This window comes from Oncorhynchus keta, chromosome 24 (assembly GCF_023373465.1).
Source record: "Oncorhynchus keta strain PuntledgeMale-10-30-2019 chromosome 24, Oket_V2, whole genome shotgun sequence".
NCBI classification, from domain to species: Eukaryota; Metazoa; Chordata; class Actinopteri; order Salmoniformes; family Salmonidae; genus Oncorhynchus; species Oncorhynchus keta.
The window spans coordinates 12,949,949-12,974,948 of record NC_068444.1 but is presented as its reverse complement, the minus strand read 5'-3'; the positions used below and the strand labels follow the sequence as shown (position 1 = coordinate 12,974,948).

At 46.5% G+C, this 25,000-nt stretch overlaps 1 protein-coding gene across 3 annotated transcripts in view; it reads right to left on the bottom strand.

The window, feature by feature from the left end:
- LOC127911372 (RNA binding protein fox-1 homolog 3-like) overlaps positions 1–25,000 on the bottom strand; it is a 1,085,108-nt gene that overhangs the window by 459,182 nt on the left and 600,926 nt on the right. The gene's annotated exons all lie outside the window — the stretch shown is intronic.

Here is a 25,000-nt window from a genome sequence, read left to right as displayed (position 1 = left end):
GTTTTGAGGGGGATGCTAGTGGTTGTAATACTTTGGATCTATTGCATCCCACAACTGTCTCAAGACTATGTTTGGAATATTTAATTCTAGTAAAGAATATAATAGGGGGATAGTTGATTGACATAGGCTAGTGCTTTTGCTGTTCGTTATGCCGACTCATCTTGTTGGCTGACGGAAAGTAATTGTGGACAGTTCTTCCAATATATTCAATATGCACCTTGGAATTGGATGAGGACGCGTGCAATTGTGTCCCGGATGGGACACACAGTGAAATTTGAGGCATTATCAAGTGCTTCTCAAATTGTGAATGAGTGACTGATGTAGTGTGTACAGCCTGCATAAAAAAAGCAGAGCCTTTGTAGCAACTTTTTTCAAATCGTCATTAGAGTCGTGTCATGCAGCCTTATATTGTATTAAAAATCAAAACATATAGCTTTTGTAGAACAACTAAAATGTATTTTATAACTCTAATTTAAGCATATAGGAATACCTATTTCTTTGTTAAGCGCTTAACACAGAATAGCAGCATGTGCGCTCTCCTTCAAATCATTTGGAGAAAATATCCTCTATTTTATTCAGCTTTGTTCGATTGTATTCTTTGTACTTTAAAAATAATATAAAATAATGCCATGGAATTCTAAGCAAATCTTGTCTGCTAAATGAACTAGTGTAGCCCACAGCCATATGGCAAAGCCAGATGAGGACCTAACATAAGGACAACTGAGTATGCTATTCTGTTCTTCTGAAATAGTCTATTATTATACCTTTATTTCAACAAGGAACACAGACTGAGACCAAGGTCTCTTTTACAGCTGGGCCCTGCAAATACATGTTTACACATACAGTTTAGCTACAATCATTATGAAACGACACAAGACAAACAAAACCATCACAGATAATACAAAAGAATACAGAAACAGATTACATTTACACACAGGTTATTCCCCTAACAGCACAAGAACTTGCATTACCAGAAACAGTTACAAGCAAAATAAAAATCCTCCAATAAATATTTAAAATGGGCAACAGGGGGACAAACTTCTCAAGTTGAAGTTTATTCTGCAGACTATTCCACAGGCAAGGAGCGTAACAGGAAGAGGCAGCCATACCCAACTCTGTGGAAATCACATGGGCCTCAAGTGTAATCCATGCGTGAGACCTGGTTTTAGGAATTATAATTCTAATGTTGATGAGTGATGATAAATGAGAAGGTAGCTTTATCAGAAGTGCTTTATAGACAAACACGAGAGCATGTTGTTCTCGTCTCACGAACAGCGAAGTCCAACCCACATTTTGACACAGCGGTGAATATATTTTCTTCAAATCATGTTTATTTAGACCTGTCTAAAATAAATTATGGATTTATTGTCATGGTGTAGGCTATATTAAATGGATTTATTAGACTTTTTTTTAAATGTACATTTTACTAAGGTCTGCATTAGTGGCTCGTAGGCTATGCATGAAAGCTAAGAGATGCTGAATGTGTTTATGTTAATTAACAGTAAATTACAGAGAGACAGGCAGTTATTTGCTTGCCAATCACCGGCTGCCCCGAGTCATGACATTTTGTCAGCTGGTAACAGGCATGGTAATCGACCCCTAATTAACATAAACACGTTTAGCATCTCCAGGCCTCCACATATATACGTCTTTGGAACATCTACATTTAAACAAGTCTAACAAATCAATTTAATGTACACCAATAAATCCATTATTTACTTTAGGTCTAACGAAACATTATGATATGTATTTTTTATATAAAAAAAAAAGAAAAATACAGAATATGAGTTGTATGTTTCCTGTATATGTGCCATGCCATTGGCTGTGGTTTTGTTCATTTAGCAGGCAAGATATGCTTATCAGTCCTGTGCCATTATTTTATAATATATGATTTTAAAGTAAGAATATTATAAAATTAAACTTAATTGATAAAAAAATATAAAGGATATTTTTCACATTGAGGAGGAAGTTTGCATATGATGTGGCAAAACTGAGCTTAGAAGTGATCATTTGAAACAGGTCCTTTTGAGTTATTTGGCAACTTTAGTTCTGAACGATACAAACCTTAGAATGTATTAGAAAATGAAAACATATATTGGCTGCATAATGGGACTATAGGGTATTAATTATTTGAGAAAGTCGCAAAAGAAGCTTACGCTTTGTCCCTTGCCTCAGGCTGCAAACAGTGTTCTCTCATCAAGTGATCATATTTTCACCCATCAGACTATTCTTAATTTAATCTTGTCTTTACTAATATTCTAAATTAGGTCCAATTTAGAATGGCCCATGATCAAATGGGCAGGAACAGGGACAGGAACAAGGGCAGGAACAGGGGCAGGAACAGGGGTAGGAACAGGGGCAGGAGCAGGGGTAGGAACAGGGGCAGGAACAGGGGAAGGAACAGGGGAAGGAACAGGGACAGGAACAGGGGTAGGAACAGGGGAAGGAACAGGGGTAGGAACAGGGGAAGGAACAGGGGAAGGAACAGGGGAAGGAACAGGGGAAGGAACAGGCGCAGGAACAGAGACAGGAACAGGGGCAGGAACAGGGGTAGGAACAGGGGCAGGAACAGGGGCAGGAACAGGGGTAGGAACAGGGGAAGGAACAAGGGTAAGAACAGGGGAAGGAACAGGGACAGGAACAGGGGAAGGAACAGGGACAGGAACAGGGGAAGGAACAGGGGAAGGAACAAGGGCGGGAACAGGGGCGGGAACAGGGGTAGCAACAGGGGCAGGAACAGGGGCAGGAACAGGGACAGGAACAGGGGAAGGAACAGGGACAGGAACAGGGGCAGGAACAGGGGTAGGAACAGGGGCAGGAACAGGGGCAGGAAAAGGGGAAGGAACAGGGACAGGGGAAGGAACAGGGGCAGGAACAGGGGTAGGAACAGGGGAAGGAACAGGGGAAGGAACAGGGGAAGGAACAAGGGCAGGAACAGGGGCGGGAACAGGGGAAGGAACAGGGACAGGAACAGGGGAAGGAACAGGGGAAGTAACAAGGGCGGGAACAGGGGCGGGAACAGGGGCAGGAACAGGGGAAGGAACAGGGGAAGTAACAAGGGCGGGAACAGGGGCGGGAACAGGGGTAGCAACAGGGGCAGGAACAGGGGCAGGAACAGGGACAGGAACAGGGGAAGGAACAGGGACAGGAACAGGGGAAGGAACAGGGGAAGGAACAGGGACAGGAACAGGGGAAGGAACAGGGGCAGGAACAGGGGCAGGAACAGGGGAAGGAACAGGGGCAGGAACAGGGGAAGTAACAAGGGCGGGAACAGGGGCGGGAACAGGGGTAGCAACAGGGGCAGGAACAGGGGCAGGAACAGGGACAGGAACAGGGGAAGGAACAGGGACAGGAACAGGGGCAGGAACAGGGGTAGGAACAGGGGCAGGAACAGGGGCAGGAACAGGGGAAGGAATAGGGACAGGAACAGGGGAAGGAACAGGGGCAGGAACAGGGGCAGGAACAGGGGAAGGAACAGGGGAAGGAACAGGGGAAGGAACAAGGGCAGGAACAGGGGCGGGAACAGGGGTAGCAACAGGGGCAGGAACAGGGGCAGGAACGGGGAAGGAACAGGGACAGGAACAGGGGAAGGAACAGGGGAAGTAACAAGGGCGGGAACAGGGGCGGGAACAGGGGAAGGAACAGGGACAGGAACAGGGGCAGGAACAGGGGCAGGAACAGGGACAGGAACAGGGGCAGGAACAGGGACAGGAACAGGGGCAGGAACAGGGGCAGGAACAGGGGCAGGAACAGGGACAGGAACAGGAACAGGAACAGGGGAAGGAACAGGGGAAGGAACAGGGGCAGGAACAGGGGCGGGAACAGGGGCAGGAACAGGGGCAGGAACAGGGGCAGGAACAGGGACAGGAACAGGGGCAGGAACAGGGGCAGGAACAGGGGCAGGAACAAGGGCAGGAACAGGGGTAGGAACTGGGGTAGGAACAGGGGCAGGAACAGGGGTAGGAACAAGGGTAGGAACAAGGGCAGGAACAGGGGAAGGAACAGGGGTAGGAACAGGGGAAGGAACAGGGGTAGGAACAGGGGTAGGAACAGGGGCAGGAACAGGGGTAGGAACAGGGGTAGGAACAGGAGCAGGAACAGGGTAGGAACAAGGGTAGGAACAAGGGTAGGAACAAGGGCAGGAACAGGGGAAGGAACAGGGGTAGGAACAGGGGAAGGAACAGGGGTAGGAACAGGGGTAGGAACAGGGGCAGGAACAGGGGTAGGAACAGGGGTAGGAACAAGGGTAGGAACAAGGGCAGGAACAGGGGAAGGAACAGGGGTAGGAACAGGGGAAGGAACAGGGGTAGGGACAGGGGTAGGAACAGGGGCAGGAACAGGGGTAGGAACAGGGGTAGGAACAGGAGCAGGAACAGGGGAAGGAACAGGGGTAGGAACAGGGGTAGGAACAGGGGTAGGAACAGGGGTAGGAACAGGGGCAGGAACAGGGGTAGGAACAGGGGTAGGAACAGGGGAAGGAACAGGGGCAGGAACAGGGGTAGGAACAGGGGCAGGAACAGGGGCAGGAACAGGGGTAGGAACAGGGGAAGGAACAGGGGTAGGAACAGGGGAAGGAACAGGGGTAGGAACAGGGGAAGGAACAGGGGTAGGAACAGGGGAAGGAACAGGGGTAGGAACAGGGGAAGGAACAGGGGTAGGAACAGGGGAAGGAACAGGGGTAGGAACAGGGGTAGGAACAGGGGCAGGAACAGGGGAAGGAACAGGGGCAGGAACAGGAGCAGGAACAGGGGAAGGAACAGGGGCAGGAACAGGGGAAGGAACAGGAGCAGAAACAGGAGCAGGAACAGGGGAAGGAACAGTGGTAGGAACAGGGGCAGGAACAGGGGTAGGAACAGGGGTAGGAACAGGAGCAGGAACAGGGTAGGAACAAGGGCAGGGGAAAAATACACACCCTAATAGCGAATGGAGGCTGCTTTCCCGCCGGTTAGTTTTTCTGTACCTGCAGCTACCCAGTGTGCCACTTGGGAATTGAAGTTAAATCTATTCGGGAACATCGATATTTACATGTTTTCACAACAAAACATAGTTGATTAAACTGTTTCCAGCCTCTCCCTCTGCATGCTGGAGAATGGAATGAAGGAGAGGGAGCAGGAGATGTACATGTACAGTGATATTCTGTAGCTGAAGGTAATGTATCAGCTTACGTGAAAATATAAAAACTGCCCTAAAACTAGGCTATTCAAAATCAAATACAAATTCACAAATTATAGCTTAACTCTGTAAGCGAGTTGGGTACTAACAACGCATGTCCAGAGTGCATAAGAGGAGATTTCCATCGATCAATGGTCATTTTGGAAATTTACTGCAGTCCTTTTACTCATGACTGCCGGTGTGAAGACAAGATGGTCACCACAACATCCATACTTGCAAGCTCTTGGTTGGGATTGCGTTGATGTTTCTGCTGTGCTACCAGGTTCATACTAATTGCTTGGAACATATACTATCACACTGTAAAAAAGAGTTGAGTTTGAAGGGTCTAGGGTTTACAGAGAATGGTACGACAAACAAAAAACATCCAGTCAGTAGCAGTCCTGTGAGTGAAAACAGAGCGGTTGAAGTAGAATGTCATGAATCATTCAAGCCAGGCAGGCCACAAACAGGCCACAAACAGGCCACAAACAGGCCACAAACAGGCCACAAACAGGCCACAAACAGGCCACAAACAGGCCACAAACAGGCCACAAACAGGCCACAAACAGGCCACAAACAGGCCACAAACAGGCCACAAACAGGCCACAAACAGGCCACAAACAGGCCACAAACAGGCCACAAACAGGCCACAAACAGGCAAATAATGGTATAGTACAACAGTGGAGTGCAGAACGGCATCTCGAAATGCACAACTCGTCGGTCCTTGTCACGCATTGGTTATTGCAGCAAACGACCACACAAGGTTCCACTCCTTAAAGCAAGAAGAAGTGGCTCCAGTGGGAAGGTGATCAGCAACACTGGACGATTGAACACAGATACAGCGTTGCAATACAATAATCTCAAACGAATACGACGATGCACAAAGCAACTCAAACTTTGAAATTGCATCAATGACATCAATTTTATTTTTTTATACATCTACCGTTTCACACGTCTCTTGTGATGTGGTTCACAACAGCACTGATGGATGTGTTGACTCAACACCTGCTTGGCGTTTTGAACGACCCACCCATTTGTTCCATGCTGGCTGAAGACCTAGCTAGCCATTAACTACATAACACCAGACAGATGAAGACCTAGCTAGCCAGTAGCTAGCTAACACCAGACCCAGATGAAGACCTAGCTAGCCAGTAACTACCTAACACCAGACAGATGAAGACCTAGCTAGCCAGTAGCTAGCTAACACCAGACCCAGATGAAGACCTAGCTAGCCAGTAACTACCTAACACCAGACAGATGAAGACCTAGCTAGCCAGTAGCTACCTAACACCAGACCCAGATGAAGACCTAGCTAGCCAGTAACTACCTAACACCAGACAGATGAAGACCTAGCTAGCCAGTAACTACCTAACACCAGACCCAGATGAAGACCTAGCTAGCCAGTAACTACCTAACACCAGACAGATGAAGACCTAGCTAGCCAGTAACTAGCTAACACCAGACCCAGATGAAGACCTAGCGAGCCAGTAACTACCTAACACCAGACCCAGATGAAGACCTAGCTAGCCAGTAACAACCTAACACCAGACAGATGAAGACCTAGCTCACCAGCAACTACCTAACACCAGACCCAGATGAAGACCTAGCTTGCCAGTAACTACCTAACACCAGAAAGATGAAGGTCTAGCTAGCCAGTAACTACCTAACACCAGACAGATGAAGACCTAGCTAGCCAGTAACTACCTAACACCAGACCCAGATGAAGACCTAGCTAGCCAGTAACTACCTAACACCAGACAGATGAAGACCTAGCTAGCCAGTAACTACCTAACACCAGACCCAGATGAAGACCTAGCTAGCCAGTAACTACCTAACACCAGACAGATGAAGACCTAGCTAGCCAGTAACTACATAACACCAGACCCAGATGAAGACCTAGCTAGCCAGTAACTAGCTAACACCAGACAGATGAAGACCTAGCTCGCCAGCAACTACCTAACACCAGACCCAGATGAAGACCTAGCTAGACAGTAACTACCTAACACCAGACAGATGAAGACCTAGCTAGCCAGTAACTAGCTAACACCAGACCCAAATGAAGACCTAGCGAGCCAGTAACTACCTAACACCAGACAGATGAAGACCTAGCTAGCCAGTAACTACCTAACACCAGACCCAGATGAAGACCTAGCTAGACAGTAACTACCTAACACCAGACAGATGAAGACCTAGCTAGCCAGTAACTAGCTAACACCAGACCCAAATGAAGACCTAGCGAGCCAGTAACTACCTAACACCAGACAGATGAAGACCCAGCTAGCCAGTAACTAGCTAACACCAGACAGCTGAAGACCTAGCTAGCCAGTAACTACCTAACACCAGACCCAAATGAAGACCTAGCGAGCCAGTAACTACCTAACACCAGACAGATGAAGACCTAGCTAGCCAGTAACTACCTAACACCAGACAGACGAAGACCTAGCTAGCCAGTAACTACCTAACACCAGACAGATGAAGACCTAGCTAGCCAGTAACTACCTAACACCAGACCCAGATGAAGACCTAGCTAGCCAGTAACTACCTAACACCAGACCCAGATGAAGACCTAGCTAGCCAGTAACTACCTAACACCAGACAGATGAAGACCTAGCTAGCCAGTAACTACCTACCACCAGACAGATGAAGACCTAGCTAGCCAGTAACTACCTAACACCAGACACAGATGAAGACCTAGCTAGCCAGTAACTAGCTAACACCAGACCCAGATGAAGACCTAGCAAGACAGTAACTACCTAACACCAGACCCAGATGAAGACCTAGCTAGCCAGTAACTAGCTAGCACCAGACCCAGATGAAAGGGCAAACATATAAGTATATTTGTCAGAGACGAATAGGGTAAACATTTACCTATATTTGCTGACACGCTATAGTCACATTTTGGCACCAGTAGAGTGGTTATCTAGCTATATAAACCACACTGCACTGTGAACACGCCTTCTCCGATGTTGGTTACAAGGCGGCACTTATTTAAATGAGGTAAGAGAATATCATGTTACCATTGGTGTTGTGCTGCCATCCTGTTAGAAGGTAACAGATTATTTATTACAATGGTTAAATTGGATTTTCATTGTGTTCAATGGTGTTATTTGCCCCCTAGTGGTGCTTTCTGGTACTTAGAAAGACCACGCAAACAGGAAGTACAGAATTTGTTTGCACGCATAGAAATAGCTACAAAAAACGCTACGGTGCAGGTCTTTCAATGTAGTTATTTCTTGTCACGCTTCAGCCTTGGAAAAATATTTGTTTGTAAGTTCGATTCAAGCATTTAGCTAATGATGATAATCTTGTTATTGATAGAGTTGCATTTACTCACAAATTGCAATGCTTTTAATGTTTGTCGTTAGCTGTATTACTTTGCTCATGCGTCATGCAAACGAATTGTAAAATATACAATACTGTAGTTTTGTTACTGTTTCTAGTGTAATATGCTTTGTTATTCTACACAGATGGTTATACATTATTAGAGTAATGAAAGGAGCCAATTACCATATGGTTAACAATTAGCTATATGGTTTGGCATCATGCCAGATGCATGGTACCTTAGCCCGTGCTTTGTATTTATGCAACTTCAAATGTTTAATGTAGAGCTACAGTATGTCGGTGTGAATTGAACACTAAAGTATATTATTTTCTGTATTTTGCAGTTTCACAACATAAACGTTTACAATATATTAATTCAAGAAAAGTCACGCCTTGGGAGTTTTATTGAAGACTTAGTTGTTAGCTATCTGTCTAGTTTTGCATGGGAACGCAACTCAAGGGCGGAATAGTGAAAAATCATCATCACAGCGGGCTCAAGCACAAGAATAACTGCACACGGTGGTTATGTTTCTACGTTCATCAGCCAACAAAGCCTCTTATCCTAGGGAATACCAGCAGTCTACGATGCAACAACCAGAGCCAGGTGTTCAACAGAGAGAGATGGAAGAGTCTCTTCAGCACATTGGGACCAAGTCTCAATCTACAAGATCAAGGTCATCAAAACAGTCAAGCAGATCCTCAACGGCGAGTTCTGCAGCCGTCAAAGCACGCGCCAAGGCAGACGCAGCGCGTGCACAAGTCCCCTATGCTGAGAAGGAAGCTTCTGTGATGAAGCAAAAAGCTGACCTTGAGGCAACTTTATATGTTCTCCAAGTTGAGAGAGCAGCTGCTGCTGCGTTGGCTGAAGCTGCAGCCTTTGAAGAAGCTGTAGGATCAGAACGCAGAGAGCTTCGCAAAGAGCTAGACACAGGGACCACAGCCCTTAAGTCCAGTCCAACGTACATGTGAGTATGTACAACAACATGCTCGGCCCTACTTTGCTGAACTTCCATTTGAAGTGGAGAAACAAGAGGTTCGTTTTGACCCAGCTACATGCCATAATCAAGAAAATAGCAAACAACAGAACATGAGCAGAGACTCTCCGTTCAAAATAAATTAACAGCAGCATGGTGGAAATGGAAAGCAAGCCCACTTCCAGTCACACACACACCACTTCCCTGAGTCACAAGTGGCACCAGACCTCATCAAGTACATCCTACGACGTGAGATGGTGAGTTCCGGACTCCTGAAGTTTGATGATCTCCCTGAAAATTATTGGGCATGGAAAGCATCCTTTCTCAATGCGACCAGAGACTTAATTTATCAGCCAGGGAAGAGTTAGATCTAATTACCAAGTGGCTAGGGGCAGAGTTGTCTGAGCAAGCAAACAGAATTAGACCTGTACATATTTTCAACGCAACAGCAGGGCTTAACATGGTCTGGCAACGACTAGAAGAGTGCTATGGTACGAGAATGATCGAGAATGCACTGTTGAATGCACTGTTGAAGAAAATTGATGATTTTCCAAAACTGACTAACAAAGACAATCACAAACTAAGAGAACTAGGTGACATTCTTCTCGAACTGGAGTGTGCTAAAGTAGAAGGGTACCTTCCAGGGCTCGCTTATCTGGACAAATCTCGGGGGGTAAACCCTATTGTAGAGAAACTTCCATTCAGTTTACAAGAAAAATGGATAGCACAGGGATCCAAATATAAGGAGGACTATCGGGTAGCATTCCCACCATTCTCTTTCTTCTCGAGAGTCATCAGGAACCAGGCAAAAATTAGAAATGACCCCAGCTTCACCCTCTACACCTCAACTAACCAGGTGTCCATGAAAAGTGAGAAACCTGCCAGGTACAGCAACAAGACACCTGTGACTGTATACAAGACAGATGTGTCATCTGAGGCCTCAGACCACCAAACCAAACCCAGTAAGACAAAGGTTGAAAACCCTGACCGTCACTGCCCAATACATAACAAGCCTCATCCCCTTAAAAAGTGTCGTGGTTTTAGATACAAAACTCTAGATGAGCGCAAATCATATCTCAAAGACAATGGCATTTGTTTCCGATGTTGTGGCACTCACTTCCGTCATCATGAAGTGCTTTGAGAGACTAGTCAAGGACCATATCACCTCCACCCTACCTGACACCCTAGACCCACTCCAATTTGCTTACCGCCCAAATAGGTCCACAGACGATGCAATCTCAACCACACTGCACACTGCCCTAACCCACCTGGACAAGAGGAATACCTACGTGAGAATGCTGTTCATCGACTACAGCTCGGCATTCAACACCATAGTACCCTCCAAGCTCGTCATCAAGCTCGAGACCCTGGGTCTCGACCCCGCCCTGTGCAACTGGGTACTGGACTTCCTGACGGGCCGCCCCCAGGTGGTGAGGGTAGGCAACAACATCTCCTCCCCGCTGATCCTCAACACGGGGGCCCCACAAGGGTGCGTTCTGAGCACTCTCCTGTACTCCCTGTTCACCCACGACTGCGTGGCCACGCACGCCTCCAACTCAATCATCAAGTTTGCGGACGACACAACAGTGCTAGGCTTGATTACCAACAACGACGAGACGGCCTACAGGGAGGAGGTGAGGGCCCTCGGAGTGTGGTGTCAGGAAAATAACCTCACACTCAACGTCAACAAAACTAAGGAGATGATTGTGGACTTCAGGAAACAGCAGAGGGAACACCCCCCTATCCACATCGATGGAACAGCAGTGGAGAGGGTATCAAGTTTTAAGTTCCTCGGCATACACATCACAGACAAACTGAATTGGTCCACTCACACTGACAGCGTCGTGAATAAGGCGCAGCAGTGCCTCTTCAACCTCAAGTGGCTGAAGAAATTTGGCTTGTCACCAAAAGCACTCACAAACTTCTACAGATGCACAAACGAGAGCATCCTGGCGGGCTGTATCACCGCCTGGTACGGCAACTGCTCCGCCCTCAACCGTAAGGGTCTCCAGAGGGTAGGGAGGTCTGCACAACGCATCACCGGGGGCAAACTACCTGCCCCCCAGGACACCTACACCACCCGATGTTACAGGAAGGCCATAAAGATCATCAAGGACATCAACCACCCGAACCACTGCCTGTTCACCCCGCTATCATCCAGAAGGCGAGGTCAGTACAGGTGCATCAAAGCTGGGACCGAGAGACTGAAAAACAGCTTCTATCTCAAGGCCATCAGACTGTTAAACAGCCACCACTAACATTGAGTGGATGCTGCCAACACACTGTCATTGACACTGACCCAACTCCAGCCACTTTAATAATGGGATTGATGGGAAATAATGTAAATATATCACTAGCCACTTTAAACAATGCTACCTTATATAATGTTACTTACCCTACATTATTCATCTCATATGCATACGTATATACTGTACTCTACATCATCGACTGCATCCTTATGTAATACATGTATCACTAGCCACTTTAACTATGCCACTTTGTTTACTTTGTCTACATACTCATCTCATATGTATATACTGTACTCGATACCATCTACTGTATGCTGCTCTGTACCATCACTCATTCATATATCCTTATGTACATATTCTTTATCCCCTTACACTGTGTATAAGACAGTAGTTTTGGAATTGTTAGTTAGATTACTTGTTGGTTATCACTGCATTGTCGGAACTAGAAGCACAAGCATTTCGCTACACTCGCATTAACATCTGCTAACCATGTGTATGTGACAAATACAATTTGATTTGATTTGATTTCAAGGTTTCAATCAAGTGCTCTGAGTGCGACAGCGACAGGCATCTTGCTGCTCTGCATCCAGGCCCAGCCCCTACAAATACAGACACCGCTACAGCAGAGACAGAGCATGGCGGGGAGCAAGGTGACGATGCTCTTCTATCTGTCACCTCAAAGTGTACAGAGATCTGTGGTGAGGCAGTTAATCCAAGATCATGTTCAAAAATATGCCTTGTCAAAGCTTATCCGGCTGGGAAAAGAGAGAAAGCTGTCAAAATGTATGTAGTGCTTGATGAACAGAGTAACACATCTCTGGCCAAGACAGAGTTTTTCAGTCTCTTCAACATCAATGACAACTCTGCTCCATACACCATGAAGACGTGTTCTGGGGTAACAGAGACTTCAGGCAGGAGAGCCGTCAACTTCATGGTGGAGTCTATAGATGGACACATGCAGCTCACTCTCCCTACTCTGATAGAGTGTGATATGATGCCAGACGATAGGATGGAGATTCCCTCCCCCGACATTGCGTATCATCATCCCCATCTGCAACCAGTTCTGGACAGAATTCCAGCTGTGGACCCAGACGCTCCCATCCTCCTGCTTTTAGGACGAGACATCTTAAGGGTACACAAGGTACGAGAGCAAATCAATGGGCCCCACGACACTCCTTATGCACAGCGACTTGACCTCGGGTGGGTCATTGTGGGTGAGGTCTGTCTGGGAACGGCTCACCGACCAGCCAATGTTAACGTGTTCAGAACAAACATACTTCAAAATGGTCGCACATCCTATCTGAGCCCTTTCCCTGACATCATCCAGGTAAAAGAGAACTACAACAGCGTAGCTCAGAAACACATCTCTCCCTCTACAGTGCACTCGAGAGATCCAATCACAACTGTGAACACAGACAGCCTGGGATGTTCCATGTTCGACAAAACACAAGACGATGATAAACCAGCACCATCAGTGGAGGACAAAGCCTTCTTGGACATTATGGACAAACAGGTTTTCCAGGATGATGGAAACAACTGGGTGGCTCCACTACCCTTTCGCCCCAATAGACGTCACCTTCCTAATAACAGGGAGCAGGCCATGAACCGTCTTACATCACTTCGCAGGACTTTAGACAAAAAGCCTGACATGAAGCGTCATTTTATTGACTTCATGCAAAAGATGCTGGATAACGACCAAGCCGAACCTTCACAGCCACTAGAGGGAGACGAAGAACGTTGGTATCTGCCCATATTTGGTGTTTACCATCCACAAAAGCCTGAACAAATACGAGTAGTATTTGACTCCAGTGCTAAGTGTCAAGGCGTGTCACTTAACGATGTTCTGCTCAGTGGTCCAGACTTAAACAACACACTCTTGGGTGTCCTAATGCGTTTCCGCAAGGATTGCAGTGCACTAACAGCAGATGTGAAACAAATGTTTTACTGTTTTGGTGTACGTGAGGATCACAGAGATTACTTAAGGTTTCTCTGGTATGAAGACAACAACCCAGATTGAAACATAACTACAGGATGTAGTACAGGATGTACAGGATGAAAGTCCATGTATTTGGGAACAGCCCTTCACCAGCCGTAGCCATCTACTGCATGAGACGAGCAGCGCTACAGGGTGAGAAGGAACACGGATCAGAACCCAAGCAATATGTAGTGAGGAACTTCTACGTCGATGATGGTCTGACATCAGTAGCTACTACAGAAGAAGCTGTCAACATTCTAAGAAAAACACAAGCAATGTTGGCGGAGTCCAACATGAAACTACACAAGATTGTATCCAATAGCAAAACAGTTATGGAAGCCTTCCCTATGGAGGACCGTGCGAAAGACTTAAAAGATCTGGACCTAGGAGTGGATCCTCTCCCCTTTCAATGGAGTCTGGGACTTTCCTGGAACCTGGAAACAGACAGCTTCTCATTCCAGGTGTCGCACAATGAGAAGCCTTTTACGCGGAGAGGCATCCTGTCCACAGTGAATAGTCTTGTTATTGGGTTCGTGGCTCCAATAACAATGCAAGGTAAAGCCTTAATCAGAGAACTCTCTTCTGATGAGAGTGAGTGGGATGCCCCTCTTCCCACAGAAAAATGAAGAGGAATGGAAAATGTGGAAGGAATCTTTGATGGAGTTGGAACATATGAATATTCAGCGGACCTACATCCCAGTCTCCTTGTCTACCACTCAAAGAAGAGAGCTACACATCTTCTCGGATGCCTCTACAGTAGCCATAGGAGCGGTAGCCTACCTGAGAGTTATTGACTCGGAAGGTCAATGCCATGTTGGATTTGTCATGGGGAAATCAAAATTGGCCCCTCGTCCGGCCCACACTATCCCACGCCTTGAACTGTGTGAGCCTTTGCTAGCTGTTGAGATGTATGAACTAATCAAAGACGAAATTGACATTGATATACATGCAGCCAAGTTCTACACAGACAGTAAGATAGTTCTCGGTTACATCCACAATGTCACCAAAAGATTCTATGTTTATGTTGCCAATAGGATAACTCGCATCAGGAAGTCTACCCATCCAGATCAGTGGTGCTATATAAACACAGACAGCAATCCAGCAGACCATGCAACCAGGCCCATACTTGCTGCGCTCTTAAAACACACTAGTTGGTTCTCAGGTCCACCGTTCCTGACCCAAACAAACTCGAGTAAGCCTGAGAACATCAATGTTGACCTTGTAGAGCCTCACACAGATGCAGAGATTCGACCAGACGTCACTGTCTTTGCCTCTAAAGTTTCTGGAGCTCAACTCGGCTCTCATCGCTTTGAGAGGTTCTCAAGCTGGAAAACTCTCAATCGAGCCACAGCACGACTCATTCATGTTGCAAGATCCTTCCATGAAGGTGCAGACAACACCAGCTGCAGAGGCTGGCATGACTGTAATAAACCATGCGGTACAAGTGAGTTGTCACGAGCCAAAACAGCAATCATTCACTGTGTGCAACATGAAGCCTTCTGAGAGGAATTCAAATGCATTGAAAAAGGAAAAGAGTTCCCAAAGCAAAGTACAGTCAAAAAGCTGAACCCAGTAATTGATGAGGATGGGTTGCTGAGGGTGGGAGGCCGCTTATCCTCCACCGACATGTTACAAGACGAAAAACATCCTCTCATCATCCCACGGACACATCATGTTGCCACTCTGCTGGTAAGACATTATCACGAGCAAGTGGCTCACCAAGGTCGTCATTTTTCAGATGGAGATATTCGAGCAGCAGGCTTCTGGATTATTGGGAGCAAACGTCTAGTCTCTGGTATCATTCACAAGTGTGTCACCTGCCGCAAGGTTAGAGGAGGTTAGTTGACCAAAAAATGGCTGACTTGCCTGCAGACAGACTCACATCTGAACCACCATTCACCAGCGTTGGACTTGATGTGTTTGGACCATGGAATGTCATAACTCGTCGCACTAGAGGTGGTAGTGCAGACTCCAAGCGCTGGGCGGTGCTCTTTACATGTATGTCTACTAGAGCAGTCCATATCGAGCTTATCGAATCCATGTCCACATCCAGCTTCATCAATGCGCTGAGGCGTTTCTTCGCTATCCGTGGTCCAGCAAAAGTGCTACGGTCTGATCGAGGTACAAACTTTATAGGTGCCTGCAGGGAACTGGGTATCGACACAAATGACTCAGAACTGACTAAATACCTCTCAGATAAGGGATGTACTTGGATATTTAATCCTCCACACTCGTCTCATATGGGTGGTTCTTGGGAGGGACTTATTGGGGTTGCCAGACGTATTCTTGATGCTATGCTGTTTCAGACGGGCTCCACTCGTCTCACACATGAGGTCTTGAGCACTCTTATGTCTGAAGTTATGGCAATAATCAATGCGAGACCCTTAGTGTCAGTATCAACCGACCCTGACATGACTACCATTCTCACACCCTCAATGTTACTTACACAAAAGACCAGTGCTACCTCAGCCCCTTCCGGATACTTCAGCATGAACGACCTTCATGGAAAACAGTGGAAGCAAGTCCAGTGTCTCGCTGACACCTTTTGGAAAAGGTGGAGACAGGAGTACCTGACAACACTGCAGAGACGCAGAAAATGGACAGCAGAAAAGCCAAATGTAAAAGTGGGAGATGTTGTCTTATTGAAAGACAGTCAGGCACACAGAAATGACTGGCCAGTTGGGCTTGTGGTAAAAACATTTCCCAGTACTGACAAAAAGGTTAGGAAAGTAGAACTAAAAATTGCCAAGCAAGGAGCTGCTAAGGTGTTTCTGAGACCAATCTCAGAGTTTGTTGTTCTTCTTTCTGAAGCATCCTAGAGACAAAAGATAAAAATAGAAAGGACATTATTTGTTTCTTGATATGTTTTATTTCATAGTGGCACAATTTCATTATACCAGGCGGGGAGTGTGCTGCCATCCTGTTAGAAGGTAACAGATTATTTATTACAATGGTTAAATTGGATTTTCATTGTGTTCAATGGTGTTATTTGCCCCCTAGTGGCGCTTTCTGGTACTTAGAAAGACGACGCAAACAGGAAGTACAGAATTTGTTTGCACGCATAGAAACAGCTACAAACAACGCTACGGTGCAGATCTTTCAATGTAGTTATTTCTTGTCACGCTTCAGCGTGTTTGTAAGTTCGATTCAAGCATTTAGCTAATGATGATAATCTTGTTATTGATAGAGTTGCTTACATATCAATGTTGGTTGTGTCACGTTCTGACCTTTATTTTCTGTGTTTTGTGTTTAGTTAGTATGGTCAGGGCGTGAGTTGGGTGGGCAGTCTATGTTTGTTTGTCTAGGTTTTGGGAATTTCTATGTTTCGGCCTAGTATGGTTCTCAATCAGAGGCAGGTGTCATTAGTTGTCTCTGATTGAGAATCATACTTAGGTGGCCTGGGTTTCACTGTGTGTTTGTGGGTGATTGTTTCCTGTCTCTGTGTATGCACCAGATAGGACTGTAATTTGAGTTTTCACGTTTTCTTGTTTTGTTAGTTTGTTCATGTGTACCTTATATCATTAAAAAGTACCATGGAAAATTACCACGCCGCGTATTGGTCCTCTGATCCGTTTCGCCTCTCCTCTTCGGAAGAAGAGGAGGAAACTCGTTACAGAATCACCCACCACAATCGGACCAAGCGGCGTGGTAAAGGACAGCGACGACAGCAGCAGCAGCATCAACAACAGAGGCCACCATCACAGGACTCCTGGACATGGGAGCAGATATTGAACGGAGAGGGACCCTGGGCACGGGCTGGGGAAAATCGCAGCCCCAAAGCAGAGCTGGAGGCAGCGAAAGCTGATCGGCGGCAATATGAGGAGCCAGCACGGCAGTGCGACAGGTACGAGAGGCAGCCCCAAATTTTTTTTTTTGGGGGGGCACACGAGGGGTGGTACTAAGCCAGGTAGCAGACCTGAGCTCACTCCTCGTGCTTATTATGAGCAGCGCATTACTGGTCAGGCACCGTGTTATGCGGTTGAGCGCACGGTGTCGCCAGTGCGTGTCCATAGCCCGGTGCGCTATAGGGCAGCCCCCGAGAGTGCCATGCGAGTGTGGGCATTGAGCCAGGGCGTATGGTGCCTGCTCAGCGGGTCTGGTCGCCGGTACGCAGTCTGGGTCCAGGTTATCCTGCGCCGGCTCTGCGTGCTGTGTCTCCGGGCGCTGGGAGGGTGCAGTGCGTCCTCTGCCTGCGCTCCGCTCGTACCGGGCAACTGTGGGAGTGGAGCCTAGGGGAGAGGTGCGTGTAGTAAGCACTAGCTCTCCCGTGCTTACCCACAGCCCGGTTCAACCTGTGCCTGCACTCTTGAGGGTCCGGGCTCGAGTAGTTGTCCAGCCTGGGGAAGTGGTGCCAAGGTTGCGCACCAGAGCTCCAGTGCTCCCCACAGCCCGGTCTTTCAGGCTCCTCCTAACACCAAGCCTCCTGAAAGTCTCCCCAGCCTGGTAGTTCCTGTGGCAGCCCCACGCACCAGGCTGTCTCTCAGTCTCCTCCCTGCAGGTGCTCCCGCCTGTCCGGCGCCGCTGCCGGAGCCTCCCGCCTGTCCGGCGCCGCTGCCGGAGCCTCCCGCCTGTCCGGCGCCGCTGCCGGAGCCTCCCGCCTGTCCGGAGCCTCCCGCCTGTCCGGCGCCGCTGCCGGAGCCTCCCGCCTGTCCGGCGCCACTGCCGGAGCCTCCCGCCTGTCCGGCGCCGCTGCTGGAGCGTCCCGCCTGTTCGGCGCCACTGCCGGAGCCTCCCGCCTGTCCGGCGCCGCTGCTGGAGCGTCCCGCCTGTCCGGCGCCGCTGCCTCCTGTAGCAGCTCCACGCACCAGGCTGTCTCTCTGTCTCCTCTCTGCAGGTGCTCCCGCCTGTCCGGCGCCGCTGCCGGAGCCTCCCGCCTGTCCGGCGCCGCTGCCGGAGCCTCCCGCCTGTCCGGCGCCGCTGCCGGAGCCTCCCGCCTGTCCGGCGCCGCTGCCGGAGCCTCCCGCCTGTCCGGAGCCTCCCGCCTGTCCGGCGCCGCTGCCGGAGCCTCCCGCCTGTCCGGCGCCGCTGCCGGAGCCTCCCGCCTGTCCGGCGCTGCTGCCGGAGCCTCCCGCCTGTCCGGCGCTGCTGCCGGAGCGTCCCGCCTGTCCGGCGCCGCTGCTGGAGCGTCCCGCCTGTCTGGCGCCGCTGCCGGAGCGTCCCGCCTGTCTGGCGCCGCTGCCGGAGCGTCCCGCCTGTCCGGCGCCACTGCCGGAGCGTCCCGCCTGTCTGGCGCCGCTGCCGGAGCGTCCCGCCTGTCTGGCGCCGCTGCCGGAGCGTCCCTCCTGTCCGGCGCCGCTGCCGGAGCCCCTCAGCCCAGAGGCGCCAGAGCCCCTCAGCCCAGAGGCGCCAGAGCCCCTCAGCCCAGAGGCGCCAGAGCCCCTCAGCCCAGAGGCGCCAGAGCCCCTCAGCCCAGAGGCGCCAGAGCCCCTCAGCCCAGAGGCGCCAGAGCCCCTCAGCCCAGAGGCGCCAGAGCCCCTGTCCCTCTGTCTAGAGCCCCTGTCCCTCTGTCCAGAGCCCCTGTCCCTCTGTCCAGAGCTTCTGCCCCTCTGTCCCGAGCTGCCCCTCTGTCCAGTGGGGTCATTGAGAGGGGTTGCCATGGTGAGAAAGCCACGGAGGCGGAAGCCACGGAGGCGGAAAATAAGGCGGACAAAGACAAGGGTGAAGTGGGGTCCGCGTCCCGCGCCAGAACCGCCACCGCGGACAGACGCCCACCCAGACCCTCCCCTATAGGTCAAGGTTTTGCGGCCGGAGTCCGCACCTTTGGGGGTACTGTCACGTTCTGACCTTTATTTTCTGTGTTTTGTGTTTAGTTAGTATGGTCAGGGCGTGAGTTGGGTGGGCAGTCTATGTTTGTTTGTCTAGGTTTTGGGAATTTCTATGTTTCGGCCTAGTATGGTTCTCAATCAGAGGCAGGTGTCATTAGTTGTCTCTGATTGAGAATCATACTTAGGTGGCCTGGGTTTCACTGTGTGTTTGTGGGTGATTGTTTCCTGTCTCTGTGTATGCACCAGATAGGACTGTAATTTGAGTTTTCACGTTTTCTTGTTTTGTTAGTTTGTTCATGTGTACCTTATATCATTAAAAAGTACCATGGAAAATTACCACGCCGCGTATTGGTCCTCTGATCCGTTTCGCCTCTCCTCTTCGGAAGAAGAGGAGGAAACTCATTACAGGTTGCATTTACTCACAAATTGCAATGCTTTTAATGTTAGTCGTTAGCTGTATTACTTTGCTCATGCGTCATGCAAACGAATTGTAAAATATACAATACTGTAGTTTTGTTACTGTTTCTAGTGTAATATGCTTTGTTATTCTACACAGATGGTTATACATTATTAGAGTAATGAAACGAGCCAATTACCATATGGTTAACAATTAGCTATATGGTTTGGCATCATGCCAGATGCATGGTACCTTAGCCCGTGCTTTGTATTTATGCAACTTCAAATGTTTAATGTAGAGCTACAGTATGTCGGTGTGAATTGAACACTAAAGTATATTATTTTCTGTATTTTGCAGTTTCACAACATAAACGTTTACAATATATTAATTCAAGAAAAGTCACGCCTTGGGAGTTTTATTGAAGACTTAGTTGTTAGCTATCTGTCTAGTTTTGCATGGGAACGCAACTCAAGGGCAGAATAGGTGTATTAAAATGAGAGTTAAGGTGATGTCACCTTGTCCCCTTAATAATTAATCAATGTGTTTGACATGGGGGAGTTGATCAGTAACCATATTTTTTCATATTTTGGTCATCATACTTTGTTCTGGTTTCCTTCAAATATCATCCAATTTCATGACAAACATGATTTTGACTGTTCATAACCTTTGAAAAATATGTTTAATACCTCACAAAAAATAGTAGGTTAAAAACAACCCAGTAATGAGTAAATAGTGGTCAGAACGTTGGGTTATTTTGACCCAGTTGGATCACTTAGTTGGGTTGTTTTCTTTGAAGACTGGAATTGTGGCTTTCAAGGTCATTTTTGGGCCACCTGTGAGAGTAAATGTCATTCCGGTTAGTCTATTATGTTGTATTGTCATCACATGTTTAAGGTTGAGTATCTGGCATGTTTGTAGCTTTAATGAGGGTTGCACCAGCGTATGAGTTTCTCAGTTGCCTCGGCATATCCCTATGTTGGGATAGTTACCAGTTTATGTTATTTAAATAATAATGTCATTAAAAGTATATAAAAATACATCATGTGTAAAAATATGGAATGAAAACGTTAATGTGCAGTGTACAAACGTAACGTGATGTTCAGGAATGACATTTAATCTCACAGCTGGCCAAAAATAACGATCTGAAAATAAACTAAAATTTCTTTAAGAAAAATTATAAACACATAAAAACGACAGGCTGCATAACAACAGCAGCCTGGTGGTCCAAAATAGCATAACTGGCATAACGGGACAAAATATTCAGACAAAAAGGTATTTGTTCATGAGGAATTACTTTTGTATCTTGTCATTATAGTGGTTTTAAGTCCTCTGCTTGCAGTGTGGAGCAACATGCAATGCAATGCACCCTGGAATGTTGAAACACTGAAAACACTGAATGTTTTCACGTGAAAACGTGTTTTTGGAACACACACATTTCACATGTGAACAGGTGTTTTTGGAACACACACATTTCACATGTGAACAGGTGTTTTTGAAACACTTCACATATGACATTTCACATGTTATAACACGTTATCGCTGTTCAGCCTCTCGATTTGAGGAACGCTGATCTTTCAACTTTTCATTTACTTATTTCAGCAGTTTGAGGGTTTTCTGTATAGTTTTCTAATGTTGGTGGGGAATATTATTCAGTTTTAATGTTACTCCCTGAATCAATGTGATAAATATACACGTTTTTCTTGTGTATTTTTTAACAAGGCTGAGCTTTACTTTGAAGTCCATAGTGTATGAATACAGGTCTAATCAGTTACTGACACAGGCGGTGGTGTAGCAGGAAGATTGGAATGCTGTGAAACAAATCTCAACTGAAAATGTGAATCCATATGTGAAACATTATGTGAAATATCATCAAGTGAATTGTTCCTAAAACACAAAATGTGGAAATGTCACATGTAAAATCATGTTTTTTCCAAAACACACACAAATTGTACAATTGTAGTATTGTTTTTGTTTTTTGTTTTTCCACCTTTATTTAACCAGGTAGGCTAGTTGAGAACACCTTTATTTAACCAGGTAGGCTAGTTGAGACCACCTTTATTTAACCAGGTAGGCTAGTTGAGAACACCTTTATTTAACCAGGTAGGCTAGTTGAGAACACCTTTATTTAACCAGGTAGGCTAGTTGAGAACACCTTTATTTAACCAGGTAGGCTAGTTGAGAACACCTTTATTTAACCAGGTAGGCTAGTTGAGAACACCTTTATTTAACCAGGTAGGCTAGTTGAGAACACCTTTATTTAACCAGGTAGGCTAGTTGAGAACACCTTTATTTAACCAGGTAGGCTAGTTGAGACCACCTTTATTTAACCAGGTAGGCTAGTTGAGAACACCTTTATTTAACCAGGTAGGCTAGTTGAGACCACCTTTATTTAACCAGGTAGGCTAGTTGAGACCACCTTTATTTAACCAGGTAGGCTAGTTGAGAACAACTTTATTTAACCAGGTAGGCCAGTTGAGAACACCTTTATTTAACCAGGTAGGCTAGTTGAGAACACCTTTATTTAACCAGGTAGGCTAGTTGAGAACACCTTTATTTAACCAGGTAGGCTAGTTGAGAACACCTTTATTTAACCAGATAGGCTAGTTGAGAACACCTTTATTTAACCAGATAGGCTAGTTGAGAACACCTTTATTTAACCAGGTAGGCTAGTTGAGAACACCTTTATTTAACCAGATAGGCTAGTTGAGAACACCTTTATTTAACCAGGTAGGCTAGTTGAGAACACTTTCTCATTTACAACTGTGACCTGGCCAAGAGAAAGCAAAGCAGTGCGACACAAACCACACAGAGTTACACTTGGAATAAACAAACATGCAGTCAATAACACAGTAGAAAAAGTCTATATACATTGTTTGCAAATGAGATAAGATTAGGGAGGTAAGGCAATAATTATTATTATTATTATTATTTTTTTTAATTTTACCTTTATTTAACCAGGCAAGTCAGTTAAGAACAAATTCTTATTTTCAATGACGGCCTGGGAACAGTGGGTTACCTGCCTGTTCAGGGGCAGAACGACAGATTTGTACCTTGTCAGCTCGGGGGCTTGAACTCGCAACCTTCCGGTTACTAGTCCAACGCTCTAACCACTAGGCTACGCTGCCGCCCCATAAATAGTCCATAGTGGCAAAATAATTACAATTTAGCAATTAAACACTGGAGTGATAGATGTGCAGATGAGCAAAAAATAATTAAATAACAATACGGGGATGAGGAAGTTGGGTGGGCTATTTACAGATGGGCTATGTACAGGTGCAATGGTCTGTAAGCTGCTCTGACAGCTGATGCTTAGAGTTAGTGAGGGAGATATGAGTCTCCAGCTTCAGTGATTTTTGCAATTCATTCCAGTCATTGGCAGCAGAGAACTGGAAGGAAAGGTGGAAGAGGAGTTGGCTTTGGGGATGACCAGTGAAATATACCTGCCGGAGCGCGTGCTACGGGTGGGTGCTGCTATGGTGACCAGTGAGCTGAGATAAGGCGAGAGCATACAGGTCGCAGTGGTGGGTAGTATATGGAGCTTTGGTGACAAACTGTAATAGACTGCATCCAATTTGCTGAGTAGAGTGTTGGAGGCTATTTTGTAAATGACATTGCCGAAGTCAAGGATTGGTTGGATAGTCAGTTTTACGAGGGTATGTTTGGCAGCATGAGTGAAGGATGCTTTGTTGTAATATAAGAAGCCGATTCCAGATTTAATTTTGGATTGGAGATGTTTAATGTGAGTCTGGAAGGAGAGTTTACAGTCTAACCAGACACCTAGGTATTGTAGTTGTCCACATATTCTAAGTCAGAACTGTCCAGAGTAGTGATGTTGGACTGGCGGGCAGGTGCGTGCAGTGATCGGTTGAAGAGCATGCATTTAGTTTTACTTGCATTTAAGAGCAGTTGGAGGCCATGGAAGAAGAGTGGTATGGCATTGAAGTTCATCTGGAGTTTTGTTAACACAGTGTCCAAAGAAGGGCCAGAAGTATACAGAATGTTGTCGTCTGCGTAGAGGTGGATCAGAGAATCACCAGCAGCAAGAGCGACATCATTGATGTATACAGAGAAAAGAGTCGGCCCGAGAATTGAACCCTGAGGCACCCCCATAGAGACTGTCAGAGGTCCGGACAACAGGCCCACCGATGTGACACAATGAACTCTGTCTGAGAAGTAGTTACATTTTATATTGTAAATGTGTAATATTGGAGTAACAATGTAATAGCGTGTTGTACTGTTTTTTGTGCTGATGTAGGTTGGTGTTGGGTTTTGTTGCAAAGGAACTGTATGGATACCAGGAAGAGTAATTGGGATTCTAATCATTTCCAAATAAACACACGCACAGACACACACACGCACACACACACACAGACATGCACGCACACACGCACACACACGCACACATACACGCACGCACAAACACACACACACACACGCACACACAAATGCACACACATACACGCACACACAAACTCAAACAGTCAACTGCATAGTTTGTGGTGTGTGACGTTGGGGACCCTGAGTCTATTCCACAACCAGATCTCATATGTGCAAACACAAATCTGCACATTTACACATTTACCACAGGAAACACAAATCTGCAGACACATGTACCACATAAATACATGGCACTGCACTTTAAAAAACATGAATTTACACATTGAACAGCAAGATGTTTTGGGAAAGTGTGGTGCAACTTGGGGTCAAAACATGGACAGCCCCTTCCTTCATTTTACATCATTGAGTTTAACCTTTAAACTCATGTTCCATTCTAGAATTTTACCTTTAAACTCATATTCCATTCTAGAATTTTACCTTTAAACTCATATTCCATTCTAGAATTTAACCTAGCTTTAAACTCATATTCCATTCTAGAATTTAACCTAGCTTTAAACTCATATTCCATTCTAGAATTTAACCGATCTTTAAACTCATATTCCATTCTAGAATTTAACCGAGCATTAAACTCATATTCCATTCTAGAATTTAACCTAGCTTTAAACTCATATTCCATTTAGAATTTAACCTAGCTTTAAACTCATATTCCATTCTCGAATTTAACCGATCTTTAAACTCATATTCCATTCTAGAATTTAACCGAGCATTAAACTCATATTCCTGTCACGCCTTGGTCTTAGTATTTTGTGTTTTCTTTAATTATTTGTTCA